At 48.0% G+C, this 14,807-nt stretch overlaps 1 protein-coding gene across 2 annotated transcripts in view; it reads left to right on the top strand.

Annotated features, from left to right (window-relative positions):
• The window catches only part of nrip1a (nuclear receptor interacting protein 1a), a 115,982-nt gene that overhangs the window by 24,827 nt on the left and 76,348 nt on the right, over positions 1-14,807 (top strand). The window lies entirely within an intron of this gene.

Genomic DNA, 14,807 nt, shown 5'->3' with positions numbered 1-14,807 from the left:
GACGAGCACAAAATTCAGGCCGTGCACTGCGGCGGTTCAAGGAGGCGACTCACCACCACCATATTCTCAAGGGTAACAAGTGCTGGCCTAGCCAACAATACCAACATCCCATGGATGAATATAAAAAAAAGTCAATTTTGGACTGGAAACATTAACTCCTGCTGCCGCTGATGCGATGGCCCAACCAAAACTTGGGACCGAACAATCCCGGGTGTGCGCGGGGTCAGATATCCCGCTCTATGTTGCTACAGGGTCCGTATATCCCATGAGCTCCAACTTTGCTCACAAGTCTGTTGAGTTGCACCTTATCAAATGTCGTCTAGAAGTCCACGCGCACACATAAATAGCATTACCCGCATCAACCCTCTCTGTTACATCATCAAAATACCTCCGGAAAGTCACCTAAACCTGATGTGCAGGGTAGGTGGATTGGCCACGCTAAATTGCCCCTTTAATTGGAAAAAAATGAATTGGGTACTCTAAAGAAAGTAACGCATATTTGTCCAAGTGACTATAAATTTTGTCCCAAATTATTGTTTCTAGAAGCTTCCCCACCACCAAGGTTAGGCTGATAGGCCTGTGGTTGATGGGCTTATTGTGGTGAACCATGTCCCACTGTTACTCACTGCTGTATACATATATATATTTACTGTTATTGTTTGTTCCATTGTTACTTAATGTTGTTGTTGTTGTTGCTCCTGTTGGCTCCGCCCCTCGGGCTTTGCATATAGTTGGCTGATCTGTGCCCTGCCCCCAGTGAGGGATCAGCAGCAGCAGGCAGGCACACATCTGAGTGTATTAAAATGTAGTAAAGTATTAAAGTTCTATAACTCACTTTGTCTATTATTGATGGTCCATCACTTATCCTCCACACCTTTTGTTGATTAAGGATGGAACATTTGCGATCATGGGGTCAGTAGCTCCTCGGCCGGTTTACCGCCTGAGGGAGCTCGACACTTGGGTCTTTCTTCTGGCTTTTCCTTGACAGGTGTAACCGACTGTGCCACGAGGAACATATCACAGGGTCCCAGGACTGTCAGTTACTGGATACTTTATGTGGTCTTTGTACTTTTCAAAGAGCAGATCTGTTTGTTATTGTACGCAGATTTGATTTTTTTTTGAGGTACAGGATGTTACCAGATTTCTCTGGTAACATGCTGGGGTTGGTTACACTATAACATGGATTCCAGCTTCAGTGGATTGTCAATCAATCCCGTTGCTGCTCCAATTCTTAGCAGTTAAGCAAATCTTTCTGGCTTGATAACAGGTTAGAATTGCTGATCACCTCCCTGTCCCTTTTTTTCCAATGAGTTTAAGTCGTAAAATTCTCTTCATTTTTTTTCAAGTCTGTCCACAGTCTTATTCCCTTTATTCCCCACCCCTACCTAAACCCCCAATGCCTCTAACCACAGCCTGCGGTCAAATCTTCCCCCCCCCGACCCCAACCCCTTGAATCTCTGCCAGCCATGCGATCCTCCAGAACCTCTGCATTCCTCTATTTCTGATCTCTTCAGCATCACTGATTTTAAGCACCCTAACATACTGGGCCTTGCCCCCAGCCGTCTCTCTAACTCTACCTCTCTGACCAAACTTTGGTCGCCCGTGCCTTTGATTTCCTCACGCGGTTCAATGTCTGATTTTCACTCAGAATGCTGTGGGAAGTGCCATGGGACCTGTTAATGACGTCAAAGGCACTGTATAAATGTACGTTATTGTTAAAAGTTTCACAGTGGCCGTTGATCTTATTTTTCCTCAAATTCTGAGTTAATTGCAACAATGATCAGGCCCAGGGTGCTCTCCAGCCCAGGGGCTGGTTTAGCACAGGGCTAAATTGCTGGCTTTGAAAGCAGACCAGAGCAGGCCAGCAGCGCGGGTTCAATTCCCATACCAGCCTCCCCGAACAGGCGCCGGAATGTGGCGACTAGGGGCTTTTCACAGTAACTTAATTGAAGCCTACTTGTGACAACAAGTGATTTTCATTTCCCTGTCTTTCTCTCTCTTGCTCTCTCACTCTCACTCTCATTTTATTTTCTTCTCTCTCTGTCTCTCCCTCTCTTTCACTCTCATTTTGCTTTCTGTCTCCCTCTCTCTCTCTCTCTGGCTCTCCCTCTCTCGCTCCTTGGCTCTCTCGCACGCTCTCTCGCTCTCTCTTTCTCACTCTGTCTTTCTCTCACTCACTCTCTTGGTCTCTATTGCTCATCCTCTCTCCCTGTCCGCGTCCCACCCTTACCCTCTTGGTTATTCCTCCTTTGATTAGAACATAGAACATACAGTTGGTTTGCTCCTTGACTTCTCTCGAATTGTGCATTCCGCAGAATGGATCACGATAGATTTTAGAAGAAGGGATGAAGTTCCATTTCTATGGACCCTTTCACATCCTAGGACATCCCGAAATGCTTCATAGAAAATGAAATGCAATTACTGTTTTTTCAAAAATGTAAAGTCCCCAATTCTTTTTTTCCAGTTAAAGGGGCAATTTAGCGTGGCCAGTTCACCTACCCTGCACATCTTTGGGTTGTGGGGGCGAAACCCACGCAGACATGGGGAGAATGTGCAAACTCCACACGGACAGTGACCCAGGGCCGGGATCAAACCCGGGTCGTCACCACTGTGAAGCAACAGTGCTAACCACGGCCCCATTGTACTGCCCAATGCAATCACTGTTGTAACACATGCAAATGCTGCAGCCAATTTGCGCAGAGCAAGTACCCACAAACATCAATAAGAGAAATGGCCAGGCAGTCGGATTGAATTGTGTTGGCTAAGGGAGGAACCTTGACCCAGCAGACCAGGGGAATTCTCTTGCTCTTTTTCAAACAATGCCATGGACCTCTTTGCATCTAGCTGGGCAGACAGGGCCTTAGTCTATCCAGAGGATGGCACCTCTGACAGTGTAGCACTCCCTCAGCAGTGCACTGAATGCCAGCCTCCATTTGTACACACAGGTTTCTGGAGTAAGACTTGAACCCAAAGGATTCAGAAGCCATTCAACCCTTTGAATCTGCTGCACCGTTGAATCAGACCATGGCTGATCCGGTTGTAGTTTCAACTCCACTTTCCTGTCTGTTCACCCATGATCCCAGATTCCCATGTTGTTCAAAAATCTGTCCAACCCGGTGTTCAATGTCCCAGCCTTCACAGCTTTCTGCAGAAGAGAATTACACAGACAAATGACCCTTTGGGAGAAAAGAATTCTCCTAATCTCCTTCTTAAACCATCACCTCTTATTAGTTCTGAAGCTGTGTCCCTTGGTGTGTCTTTCCCGCAAGTGGAATTACCCTCCTGGTATCTACCTGATCAAATCCCCTCAGAGGACAGAATGGTGGCACAGTGGTTAGCACGGCAGCCCCTCGCCACCAGGGACCCGGATTCAATTCTGGCCTTGGGTGACTGTCTGTGCGGAGTCTGCACGTTCTCCCCGTGTCTACGTGGGTTTCCTCCGGGTGCTCCGGTTTCCTCCCACAGACCAAGGATGTGCAGGTTAGGTGGATTGGCCATGATATAAAAATGTCTCCTTAGTGCCCAAAGATGTGCAGGTTAGGTGGGGTTACGAGGCTAGGGCGGGGGAGTGGACCTCAGTCGGGTGCTCTTTCCAAGGGCCGGTGCAGACTCCATGGGCCGAATGGCCTCCTTCTGCACTGTAAGGATTCTATGGATATGGATTCTATGTCTATGATATATTTCAATAAGATCACCTCTCATTCTTAGCTTTGAGCTTTTTTTTAATGCTGTAAGATCAGTTGTAAGATGTGAGCCATTATCCACTTGCTTTATTTCTCTCCTCTCATCTCTGGATAGTGAAGTCCCAAAACTGTCCAAGTGGTAATTCATCAATAAATTGCTGGCAAGCTATTCTCCGGGCTGGTTTAGCACACTGGGCTAAATCGCTACGCAGACCAAGGCACGGTTCAATTCCCGTACCGGCCTCCCCGAACAGGCGGCAGAATGTGGCAACTAGGGGCTTTTCACAGTAACTTCATTGAAGCCTGCTTGTGACAATAAGTGATTTTCATTTCGTTCCCAAAGCAGACACTGTAGCTGGGCCTGAACTTGCTCTCTCCTCGTGTATCTCTCGGTGAGGGTGGGAGGGGGGGGGGGGGGGGGGGTCCTCCTAGTTGTGAATGGTGTTGGGAGAGATTGACTGATCTCCTTCCCTCACAAACCCAGACGAGTTGAGGCAAATGGTGGAACTCCAGCTGAGATGGGCTGACTGGGCACAGATAGGGACGCTTTTTGAAATTGTCCTGTATATCGAAACATTTGGGACCAAGGCCATCGCAGGCGGACTGTGCGTGTCCCCTCTAATACATGATATCCATTATGTTTTAGTTAGTTTGTACCGTACAGGAGCCATGAAGGACAAGGACAACTTCATGGGCAAGGTCACAACTTTCGAACTCTCTCCTGGCCGGCCTCCCATCTTCCACCTTCTACAAACTGAATTAATCGACAACCCTGCTGCCTCTATTTTAACTCACCCCAAGTCCCATTCGTCCATCACCCTTTGCAATCGCTCACCTATATTGGCTGCCGATGCCGGATTTGAAACATTTTCAACCTTGTGTTCAAATCCGTCTGCGACTTCACCCCCCTGCCTGGGCTGGATTTTCCAGGCCCTCCCTCGGCAGGATTTCCCAGTCCCTCCCTGGGCAGGATTTCCCAGGCCCTCCCTCGGCAGGATTTCCCAGGCCCTCCCTGGGCAGGAGTTTCCAGTCTGTCCCTGGGCAGGATTTTCCAGGCCCTCCCTCGGCAGGATTTCCCAGGCCCTCCCTGGGTAGGAGTTTCCAGTCTTTCCCTGGGCAGGGTTTTCCAAACCTCCTGCCAGCGGAATTTCCCAATCCCGGCGAAGTAGATGGACTTTTGAACGTCTCGCTGCATTTTACAGCCACGCCCTGCGGCAGGCTGCTAAAATTCCGCCTCCTGTCTCTGGAGCCGCCTCCAGCCCTACAAACCACAATAAATTACATTTATATAGCACCTTTAACATAGGACGCGACTCTCCCCAAAAATATCATGTGATCTCTCACGGGAAACACGGTGCTATTCCTGCCAGGTAGGTTGGCTAATTATGCCGCTGGCCAGGGAGAATCTTAAATTGAGTTAACCCGATGCAAATCGCGTTACGGCTCTCTCGCGAGAGTCTTCAGCCACTGACGTGATTTGTGTGTGCGAGCAAGGCTGGAGAATCTGACACCAAGCTGAGGTGGAGATTGAGGATCAGATGATTGGTCAACAAGACTGGTTTTGGTCAGTATCTCAAATGAGGTAAACCAAAGGGGAAAGGTTGAGGGAGGGAATTCCAGAGCTTGGAGCCCAGGCAGCTGAAGGCCAGGCCACCAATGTTGGAATGATTCCAACTAGAGATGCCCAATAGGCTAGGATTAAAGGAGCGCATATATCTTGAATGGTTGTGGCGCTGGAGGAGATTACACAGATAGGCAAGGATGAGGCCATGGAAGGATTTGAAAACCCTCCAAGAAAGTCCCTCCTCAAAATCTAGCTCTTTGACCAAGTTTCTGGCTGTCGGTGCTAACATCTCCTCCGGGCTCGGTGTCAAATTGTGGGTGAAGCGGTTTTGAACATTCCACCGTGTTCTGGACGCTGGGATTTTGGCGTCCTAACCCGTGGCTCATTGCTGATCAAAAATCTATCTCATCCGGCTACGAATATATTCAGTGGCCCAGCCTCCACTGTTTGCTGTGGAAGAGAATTCCACTGACTAAGGACTCTCTGAGAGAAATCATTGCTCCTGCTCGTGGTCTGAAACGGGAGACTCCTCATTTTAAACTGCGTACCCCAGTTCTAGACTCCTCTATCAGGTGACATTTCCTCCCAGTATCCACGCTGTCAAGTCCCCTCATGATCTTACGTTTCAATAAGATCATCTCTCAATCTTTTAAATTCCATTGGATACAGGCTCGACCTTCCCTGCTAATGTAACTCCTTCTGCTCAGGACCCAAATCGAATGAACCTTCTCTGAACTGCTTCTAATGCATTTTATCATTTCTTAAGTTAAGGCGACCAAAACTGCCCAGTACTCCAGATGCGGTCTCACCAGCCCCTGCACAACTATGAAATCACTTCCCGACTTTCATACTCAATTCTCCGTACAATCATTTGCCTTCCTAATTACTGTATGTAACTGCATACCAACTCTTGTGGTTTATGGACCAGGGCACCAGACCCAAGTGTACTGTACAGTTCTCCATTCAAATATTACCCTGCTTTTTTACTCCTCCTGCCCAAATGGACATGTTCACATTTTCCCACATTATACTCCCCATCTCCCAAATCTTTGCCCACTGACTTACCCTATCTAAATGCCTCTGTAGACTCGTGTTCTCTTGTCAACTTACTCGCCTACCTTTCTCTGTGTCATTAGCACATTTAGCTCCCATACATGGGAGACCCTTCATCCAAGTCACGGATACAGATTGTCAAAACTTGAGACCTTAGCACTGATCCCTGTGGTATCCCTTTGGTTAGAGCTTGCCAATAATTCACTTATCCATACTCCCTGCTTCCTGTTTACTAACCAATCCTCCACCCGTGCTAAAACGTTTGCCACCGCACCATGAGCTCTTATTTTGTGAAGTAATCTTTGCTGTAACACCTTGTTGAATGTGTTTTGGAAATCCACACCTACAGGTTCCACTTTACCCATTTTTTTTTAAATTTAGAGTACCCAATTCATGTTTTTCCAATTAAGGGGCAATTTAGCGTAGCCAATCCACCTATCCTGCACATCTTTGTGTTGTGGGGGCGAAACCCATGCAAACACGGGGAGAATGTGTAAACTGCACACGGACTGTGGCCCAGAGCCTAGATCGAACCTGGGACCTCAGTGCCGTGAGGCAGCAGTGCTAAGCACTGCACCACCGTGCCGCCTCACTTTACCCATGTTGTTTGTTACTTCCTCAAAGAATTCTATTGGATTAGTTAAACATGAATTGACTATCAGAGAACCATGTTGGGTCTGTCGATTATACTATGATTCTTTAAATGTCCTGCTATTATCTTTTACTAGTGGATTCTCGTATTTTCCCAATGACTTCATTAGGCTAGCTACAAGGCCCAGGGGGGGAGGTGCACGTGGTGCTAATCTCTAGGACCCTTGGGCTCGGCCTACACCTTCTCTCTCAAGTGACCTTCTGCATGCCTCAGTGTGTTTACAGAGGAACACGTGTTGGGTGCTCCAGTCTGGGATAAAGTTGTCGGCGAGGTCAGTTATTTGAGTGAAAATCCAGTCCGGTGGCCATTTTATTTTCACATCCAGGGTGCGTTTTGGATGATGAAAGTTCACTCTTGCCCACACTCTCACCTTCCCGCACAGGCCCCAACCCACCGAATGATCCCAGGCATAAAAATGGCAGAGTGGGCCAGGGAGGCCAGGAGGGGTGTCGGTTGTAGCAGTATCGAGGCCTGTGCCAGCTTGTGTGTTGGACAGACCCGGGAGGAAGCATGTCTTTCCGCCATCACAGCTGCCCTCAATGTCTCCTCCATGTCAAATATCACCAAATCTCCCTGGCCTGGGGTGAGTGAGTAAGTACCAGTTGTTTAGACAGCATAGTGTAGTTTTGAGCAACCTCAAATAGAGAGGATCTCAACGTAATAGAAAGGGGGCTTCGTAACTTCGCCAAGATTGCTGGGAAGAAAAACTTGAGGCTTCATCATGGCAGCTGCAAAGAGCAATTGCGAGAGAGTGTGTGTGAGTGCCGAGTGCGTGCAAGAGAGTGCGCGTGGAAGTGTGTGTGTGTGAGAACCCTAAGATTGAGAGTCAGCTGGAGAGAGAGAAACACACACACACAATTTGCGTAGGGGCACATACACTTCCTGCCTGTCGCAGGGACACGAGGTCGGTGTACGTTAAACTTAATAATGCTGGTCTCTCCCCCCCCCCCATTGCCTGGTGAGCAGGACTTGGAGCCTAGACTGTCTCTCTCTAGCTCTGCGTCTTAACCAAAAATGCAAGAAAGGTTTCAATTAGTTGGCGTTGCTGCTTGGCAGTTTAACGGTCACTTTTATAAATTACTAATTTTGTTTTTAAATATCAGTTTATTGCTTTGACTTTGTTGTCTATGTTTGCTTCATACTTTAACAATATTTTTTTGAGACTTATGTTTAATGTTGTGCCGAAGCGGATCTCGGGCAGCTGTTGTTGGGTTTCTTGCTGAAGGGGAATGAAAGGCTCACGAGGGTTCTGATCGCTTTTCTCGGGGCTGGCAAAGGGGGTTTATTTTTGCTCTAATAGAAACAGAAAGTGTCAGACAAGCTCAGTATATCTGGTGACATGTGTGCAGAGGACAGTGACCTTTTTTTCAGAGTTAGTGCTGAGTATTTCCAGCAATTTCAGTTTAGATTTCAGATTTTCAGCACCTGCTGTACTTTGCTCTCCTATTATGGGCTCCACGCTGAGCATTTGTAAGTGTGGTTCGTTTCAATTTAAATTGGGAAAGTAGCTATCACTCAATGGAAAGTATAATTTTTCTGTTAACAAGGCCCCGCTTGAGCAGATAGAAATAGCACATAATAATAATCGCTTATTGTCACAAGTAGGCTTCAATGAAGTTACTGTGAAAAGCCCCTAGTCGCCACATTCCGGCGCCTGTTTGGGGAGGCCGGTACGGTAATTGAACCCGTGCTGCTGGCCTTGTTCTGCATTGTAAGCCAGCTGTTTAGCCCACTGTGCTAAACCAAGTGAATTGGTTGGTGCTAATTTACTGGAAGGTTTTGTCATTTTTAAATGTGAAAGTAAAATCAGGAGTCATACGCCCATCAACTTAGTTAGTTCAAGACATTCTCATTTGTACATGGGACTGTTGTTTGTGGTGCTTGTGAAGCTCAAGCCGTTTGGATGTTGCTGTCCAGATATTGTGTAGGGTCAGGTTCAAGGAAGCAGAGCTGGTTGCATAATATGAACAATCATGTTAGGAGTGCTTGTCGGACAAAGACATGGTTGTAAATGGACGGCACGGTAGCACATTGGTTAGCACTGTTGCTTCACAGCTCCAGGGTCCCAATTTCGATTCCTGGCTTGGGTCACTGTCTGTGTGGATTCTGCACATCCTCCCCGTGTCTGCCTGGGTTTCCTCCGGGTGCTCCGGCTTCTTCCCGCAGTCCAAAGATGTGCAGGTTAGGTGGATTGGCCATGCTAAATTGCCCTTAGTGTCCAAAAAAGGTTAGGCGGGGTTCCGGGGATAGGGTGGAGATGTGGGCTTAAGTGGGATGATCTTTTCAAGGGTCGGTGCAGACTCAGTGGGCCGAATGGCCTCCTTACGCACTGTATATTCTATGATATGATTCTAAAGTGTACCACATTGAAAGGGAGGATGAAAGAGGGAGAGGATGGGTTGAATAAAGGACCCCCAAAAAAAGGAGGCAACAGGGCTTGTGATTTCTCTCTTTGTCCCTGGCTAACTGGCCTCTAGTCCCCTACTTTCCACCCCCTCTTGTCTTGAAAAGCTCTTGGGCTTTGTAGCAAGGGTGCAGTTCAAAAGCAAAGGGAACGGCAGCCTAGGCCGAGGCGTAGTGGGTAGCATTCTTCCCTGGGAGCCAGAAGGTTGTGACATCAAGTCCTCTGCCAGAGACCTGTGTGCACAGATCCAGGCCAACATTCCTGAAGCTGAGGGAGTGCTGCAGCGCTGTCTTTCAGACGAGGCATGTCGTCCAGCTCCTCATGTGTATGAGAAAGGTCACATCGCATTGGAGAAAGGCCGGAAAGTTCTTTCCAGTGTTTTGGGCCAATGATACCAGTGAAATAGATGAGCCAGTCATTTTTGCTGTTTGTGGGAGCTCTCTGTGCATAAGTTGGCATTTCCCACTACATTCCCAACAGTGAGTATCCTTCAGAAATACGTCCTTCGTTGTGAAGCACTTTGTGTGGCTGTAAAAGATGTTGTACAAATGCAGTGTTACATTCTGTCCATGAGTGCTTGGGTGGTTGAATTTGGCCTGGTTCTCCACCTTGATAACCACAAGCCTCCTGCTAAAGAGGGGTGTAATACCTGGATCTGGGTATGTCTCTCTTGTGGGGACCATGATTTGGATTTAATTTCAATTTGAATTGTTTTTTTTGGAGCAGGCAAGGAGCTGGATTAGGGGTTTGCCCCAGTCCACAGTCTGAGCTCTGGCTTTGTAACTCTGATAAAGTAATAAAATTAAAGAAAAGAAGGGAAAATGGAGGGTGAGGGAACAGGAGTGAGAGAAGAGGGTGGAGGGTGCGCACTGAAGAGACAGTGCGAGAGAAGTGAGGGGTAAGTAGGAGGGAGATGGATAGGATAGAGAGTATCAGCTGAGAACCGAATATGGCTGGACTGGGTTGTGATGCCACACAGGTTGAATAGCCTGCTGACTCACTATCTGAGCCAGATCATGAGGAATAGCGCCACCTGAATTGTGTTGGGGGAGGTGCGTCACCTTACGAGGGAAGGCTGGACCGGTTGGGCCTCTATCCATTGGAGTTTAGAAGAATGAGTGGCGACCTTGTTGAAACGTATAAGATCGTGAGGGGGTTTGACCGGGTGGATGCTGAGAGCGTGTGGCCCCTTATGGCAGAGACTAGAACCAGGGAACACTTTCAAAATAAGGAGCCTCCCATTTGAGATGAAGATGAGGAGAAAATCTTTTCTCTCAGAGGTTCGCGAGTGTGAGGAACTCCCTTCTCTGGAGAGCCGTGGAAGCAGGACCATGGGATATTTCTAAGGCAGAGGTAGGTAGATTCTTAACAAGGGAGTCACAGGGGTAGGCCGGAGTGGGCCACAATCCGATCGGCCACAGATCTTACGGGATATCAGAGCAGGATAGAGGGGTTGAATGGCCTACTCCTGCTCCTAATTCATAGGTCCCCGTGTATTGTCATGATTAACCGGCCTATCTGTTATTTTTTTCAGTCCAGGGATACAGGGTGCGATTCGGCCTCAGGTCCCTGTTGCTCAGTGCCATAATCCATATGCTCCCTCTGTTTTCCCTCAACTCACTGAGGCGGTCCAATAACTTCCGTGGGTACAGAGTTCAGAGGACAAGTCTCGATGCTCAGAGACTATCGTTGCTGGAGAGGATCAGCCCACGAACATCGGGACTGCCGTTGCTATGGTTGCGTTTGAGCCGTATTATGTAAGACATTAGTCACCTGTTGCTTCACTGCACAACACAATGAATATACTGGAAATGCTTATCTCTATATCCCCGTCTATTTGCCTGTCATTCATCCCTCAGTTATAAATATGTAATTATCATCTATCGCACATCAAACCATCTATCATAAAAGCAGGATATGTGTGTGAATTTCCTTGTGTCACAGTAAATTAGAGGGTAATTCAGTGCGACTACATGGGACTTCCAGCAATATTCTGTTTAATGTTTAAGTTAATCCGCTCAGTCGGAATGTGCAAAGACACTTGGACCATCAGGAGGAAATGCTTCTTAAAACGATCTTTGGAATATTCGTACCAAAATAAATTTAAAAAGAAAACATCGCACTCAGACTAAGAAAGCCAGTCATTTTGTTTCTCATGCCTGAAGAGCATTTTGCCTCTGATTGACTTCACCCCGTCGACTTAATCAATACACCTCCCTGGCCTCAAGTCTCTGTTTACTTAACAACAACTGGATTGTTCGGCCGTGACAGGGTGACCGTTTCCAGTATTGGCGTGGAGAGCGCTTGGGGGAGTGGCAAATGTAACAGAGGGGGGATGAGGAGAACTTTTATTTTTTTGGGAGGCGGGGGGGAGGGGGGGGGGGGGGGGGGGGGGGGGGGGGAGAGAGGCGATCGAAAATATCCTGCCGCAGCTTCAGGGGCGACTTGCGAAAGGGAATCAGGGTTATGCTTGAAAAGGAAAGATTGGAAAGGTGTAAAACACTTAACAGGGCTGGACAGACTAGATGCAGGGAGGATGTTTACCCCGGCTGGGAAATCTAGAACCAGGGGACGGAGTCTCAGGATGTGGGGTGGACCAGCTAGGGACTGAGATGGGGAAAGATTTCTCCACTCGAACGGCGATGAACCTGTGGAATTCTCTGCCACAGAAATTCTGTGAGGCTACTTCGCTGAAATGTATTCGAGAAAGAGATGGATCATTTTGTGAGATGGAATGCGGAGAAAGCGTGGAATATTGCATTGGGATAGAGGATCGGCCATGATCTATTGAATGGCGGGGCATGCTGGAATGGCCGAATGGCCTCCTCCTGTTCCTATATTTGTAGAGCTATGGGGGAAGAGCGTGGGAGTGGAACTAATTGGACAGTCTCTTCAAATAAGAATGATGGACCAAATGGGCCCCTCCTGAGCTATATGATTCGGTGATAATACTGTGTGCATTACATGGTACAATCTTCTTCTCCCTACAAAACAATGCAATCTCCTCCGTACTATGAGCAATGCCACAACAGGTCTCCAAGCCCAAATTATTTTAGTCCATCTTGCAAACACGCACTCGCTGAGAAAGGAGACCTGTTACTCCGGGAGAAAAGAGTACTGATTGGTTGGCCAAGGCCTTGCCAGGAAGAAAGCAAAGGGGCACTAAAGGCTTCTCCTGTAGCCTGACTTCTTGTGATTATTTTAATATTTGTCATTCTTGGCTGAAATTTCCCAGCCATTCCCACGGACGGGACGTTCCGGTCCCACCAATGGCAAACCCCTACCCCATCGACAGTGGAGGGTGCACGGCACGCAAAACCCTGGAGACATCAGCGAGACTGGAAGGTCCCGCCACCGGCACTTGTGGGCCACCTTCGCCACGGGAGAAATACTCTGTGGGGTGGACTGGAAAATTCCCACCCCTTGTGATAGTCCTGATGAGTGCAAAATAAAAAAGTTTTGACAACCTGTCTCTCTTTTCAACAAACACTCAAGTTCTGTAGTGTCAAATGTTAACCACGCCCTGACTCCGAATTATAGCTCGCTGTTAAAGCAAGAATGATTCCAGGGATAAGGAACTGTTGCTACAAGGATAGATTGGAGAGTTTACTTCGGAGAAAGGCAGCTGAGAGGGGACCTGATAGAAATATTCAAGATCCTTGGCAGCACGGTAGCATTGTGGATAGCACAATCGCTTCACAGCTCCAGGGTCCCAGATTCGATTCTGGCTTGGGTCACTGTCTGTGCGGAGTCTGCACGTCCTCCCCGTGTGTGCGTGGGTTTCCTCCGGGTGCTCCGGTTTCCTCCCACAGTCCAAAGATGTGCAGGTTAGGTGGATTGGCCATGATAAATTGCCCTTAGTGTCCAAAATTGCCCTTAGTGTTGGGTGGGGTTACTGGGTTATGGGGATAGGGTGGAGTTGTTGACCTTGGGTAGGGTGCTCTTTCCAAAAGCCGGTGCAGAATCGATGGGCTGAATGGCCTCCTTCTGCGCTGTAAATTCTATGATTCTATGATCCTAAGGGGTCTGGACAGGGTAAACAGTGAGAAACAGGTGTCCACTCAAGAAAGCATCAGGAACCAGAGGGCGCAGATTCAGAATAATGGGCAAAGGGGGCAAAGATGATATGAGGAAAAATGTATGGAGCGAGCTTCCCGAGAGGGTGGTGGAGGCAGGTTTACTCGAGGTATTCAAAAGGGAATCGGATTGCTATCTGAAAAGAAAGAATGCGCAAGGTTACGGGGAAATAGGCAGGGGAGTGGGGCGAGATAGAATGTTCTTTCAATGAGCTAGTGCAGACTCAATGGGGAGAATGGCCTCCTCCCGCATTGTAGAGGTTCTGTGATTCAATCATTTCAAAACCAGACATTGACCCGAAATCTGCAAACATTCTGGCCAATGTGCGACCTTTCTCTAATTCGATCCTCATGCGCATTTCCAATTTCCATTGGCTGACCATTGGCGGAGAGGCCTTCTGTTACCTGGATCCTGCGCTCTGGAATTCCCTACCATAAACCTGTCTGACCCCCTCTCCCTCTCCTCCTTTAAAGACATAATGTGGAGATGCCGGCGTTGGACTGGGGTGAGCACAGTACGAAGTCTGACAACACCAGGTTAAAGTCCAACATGTTTGTTTCAAACACTAGCTTTCGGAGAACTGATCCATTTACCGGAGGAACATAGAACATAGAACATTACAGCGCAGTACAGGCCCTTCGGCCCTCGATGTTGCACTGTCCTGTGAAACCACTCTAAAGTCCCTCTACACAATTCCCTTATCGTCCATATGCCTATCCAATGACCATTTGAATGCGTTTAGTGTTGGCTAGTCCACTACTGTTGCAGGCAGGGCATTCCACTCCCTTACTACTCTCTGAGTAAAGAACCTACCTCTGACATCTGTCCTATATCTATCTCCCCTCAATTTAAATCTATGTCCCCTCGTGCTAGCCATCACCATCCAAGGAAAAAGGCTCTCAATGTCCACCCTATCTAATCCTCTGATCATCTTGTATGCAGCACGGTAGCATGGTGGTTAGCATAAATGCTTCACAGCTCCAGGGTCCCAGGTTCGATTCCCGGCTGGGTCACTGTCTGTGCGGAGTCTGCACGTCCTCCCCGTGTGTGCGTGGGTTTCCTCCGGGTGCTCCGGTTTCCTCCCACAGTCCAAAGATGTGCGGGTTAGGTGGATTGGCCATGCTAAATTGCCCGTAGTGTCCTAAAAAATAAGGTTAAGGTGTGGGGGGTTGTTGGGTTATGGGTATAGGGTGGATACGTGGGTTTGAGTAGGGTGATCATGGCTCGGCACAACATCGAGGGCCGAAGGTGCTGTACTGTTTTATGTTCTATGTTCTATGTATGCCTCAATTAAGTCCCCTCTTAACCTTCTTCTCTCTAACGAAAACAGCCTCAAGTCCTTCAGCCTTTCCTCATAAGATCTTCCCTCCATAC

Source organism: Scyliorhinus canicula, chromosome 7 (genome assembly GCF_902713615.1).
Source record: "Scyliorhinus canicula chromosome 7, sScyCan1.1, whole genome shotgun sequence".
Lineage (NCBI taxonomy): Eukaryota > Metazoa > Chordata > Chondrichthyes > Carcharhiniformes > Scyliorhinidae > Scyliorhinus > Scyliorhinus canicula.
Note: the sequence above shows the minus strand (reverse complement) of the source record. Positions and strands in the feature narration are given on the sequence as shown.